This window comes from Antrostomus carolinensis, unplaced genomic scaffold (assembly GCF_000700745.2).
Source record: "Antrostomus carolinensis isolate BGI_N321 unplaced genomic scaffold, ASM70074v2 scaffold30555, whole genome shotgun sequence".
Lineage (NCBI taxonomy): Eukaryota > Metazoa > Chordata > Aves > Caprimulgiformes > Caprimulgidae > Antrostomus > Antrostomus carolinensis.
The window spans coordinates 1-2,590 of record NW_010317645.1 but is presented as its reverse complement, the minus strand read 5'-3'; positions in this window follow the sequence as shown (position 1 = coordinate 2,590).

The following is a 2,590-nucleotide window of genomic DNA, read 5'->3' as shown; positions in this document are numbered from 1 at the left end:
CAAACAAAACCCAACCAAAAAACCCCCCCAAAAACCCCCAAATAGGGAAAGGGATTCTGCTTTGACCAGAAAAAAGTAAGTTAAAGCAAGATATACGCTTTCCCTCCTCACATCATGATTCCAAAGGATCATGCAATATATTCTCTGTGCCTAAAGCTAGCTGGAGTTATGCCACTCCCACTACAGCTCTCCAGAGAGCATTTGGTCAAAGCTGCAACCCTGACTACTACTGGTACCAGATCAGCAGACCTTCCATAGGGACCCCAACAATCAGCTACATCCTCTTTCCACTCTTTCTCATGAAAACTCCTAGGCCAACTGCCCACACCTCTTGCATAGCAGGCACTCTAACACATCTTGCACAGGATCACATAATGCAGGACTGCCCCAACTAGTCCTAGAACAGTTACACTGATTTTAGGAACAGCACTTGAGGCACTGGCAGCGTAAGGAGCTCCTTCATTCTTGCTCATGAGGATCTTAGTCCACCATTGATTTATCTCTCAAGCAATAGACTTGGTAATAACAGCTAAATCTCTCTGGTTAACAACTCAAGCACTCTTAGAGACCTAGAAAAAAAAACACCAAATCATTAGAAGGTACAAGGAAATTGCTTTCTCTTAAGAAAGACTTGATACTTCTGTATCTTATTATTGCTTGAGACTTTGCACATAAAACCTTATAATCCTTCTGTCCACCTAGTCAGAGAGACTGAGAGATGACTTGATGAAAAATGACAAGCAACCCTGTAACTTAGATCACATAGTAAAAGACCTCACTTTTTAATCCAAAGACTGAGGCGAGCAAGAGCTCACACATAGAAATCAGAACTAGGCAAAAAAGTTAGCGCTGCTGTGAGTGGTTAACAGGAAGCTGCACATTCTCTCTCAAGACTGAACTTGAGAAGAAGGTACAGTTCAGTGATGCAGAAACTTGACTGCACATGATACTGCACAGCATCACCTACACTTCATCAGTCCTACTCAAGAAAAGCCAGTTTCATTAAACCTATTTTGCGGGCCAGAGAAGCTGACAAAAGTAACATCTTCCAGGGCACCCAACCAGAGATCATGCCCGAATTGCCACACTGGAACCCAGCACTCCACCCATCGCACCCATCTGCATCCTAAAGGCTTCTTCTAGCCCTAGGACCCAACCCTTTTCTTTTGGGGTGATCCCAGTTGGTTTCCACCACCAGATTTATATGTCAGATTGTCTCTTTCCTTTCAGTATGCCCACACACAAACAGCACTTCATCAGCACTGGTCAACTGATTTCCAAGGCAATCTGGGGCTGTCACAGCATGTTACAATGACCTACAGTAGCAGCTGCCACTGGGGTAGAATAAGAAGATAAGGATGGACAAAGCTACTTGACTGTTACAGTCACTCTCAAGAGAGATGCCCTTCTCTAGATGGAATGAGACCATTAAATTGAAAAGAACCTATTTTGGTATCACTTAAAGAAATCTGATACATTCAGAAGCTGAACAGAGTTCACTCAGCCATTTCTGTCACTTCAAACAGAGAAGTTCTAGCTTGTGCAAAAACACCTGCTAAAGAGAACTTACAAAAAGAAAGCACATGGTGAAATTCCAGTCACGCATCACTGCATTATTTTTTTAAAAAACTATGACTCATGAACTGGTGGCATAACTTCCCTTTCTATAGTGAGATGTTCAAGGTTTAATTAGCCTGCAGCAAATCAAAAGATCATTTTCCCCACAAGCATCTAACAGGAAAATACAAATCTGTCCTTGATATTAAGGGAAAAAAGTCTCAGATAACCTGATTTCAAGAGTTGTTTTCTAATGTAAGCAAATTACATAGTCATTAGCATTATTAAAGAAACTAAGGCAGTTCCATGCTGGCATTGCTAGTTCTCATTGAAAAGCCAAGTTTTAACTCTGAAAATCTATGGAAAAAAAAAAAAGAAAGTTTTTGCTAGTGGATGAAGAGAAGGCTCTGGGGAGACCTTATAGCAGCCTTCCACTACCTGAAGGGGCCTACAAGAAACCTGGGGAGGGACTTTTTATAAGGGCAGTTAACGACAAAACAAGGGGTAATGGCTTTAAACTGAAAGAGGGGAGGTTTAGATTAGATATTAGGAAGAAATTCTTCACTGTGAGGGTGGTCACACACTGGAACAGATTGCCCAGAGAAGCTGTGGCTGCTCCTCCCTGGAAGTGTTCAAGGCCAGGCTGGATGAGGCTTTGAGCAACCTGGTCTAGTGGAAGGTGCCCCTGCTGATGGCAGGGGGGTTGGAGCTAGATGACCTTTAAGGTCACTTCCAAGCCAAACCACTCTGTGATGACAATGATGACTCTGTGAACTTCCTCCTTAAAACACCAGCACGCTGCATCCAGAGCCGGCTGTGCTGAAGTTCACAGCTCCTGCACATGGGCGCTCACTGAGCCAGAGCCTCCCCCCTTCGGCCCCGTGCAGCGTTACGGCACCTCCGCCACTTCTCTAAAGGGGTCGGAGCGGGACGGCTCCGCAGCTCTACCGAGTTTTTGGGCGCAGAAAGCCCATGTGCAGGGCCGGTGCCATCCCCACGGACTCGGCCCTTTGTCTCCAGTCATCACCTTCCC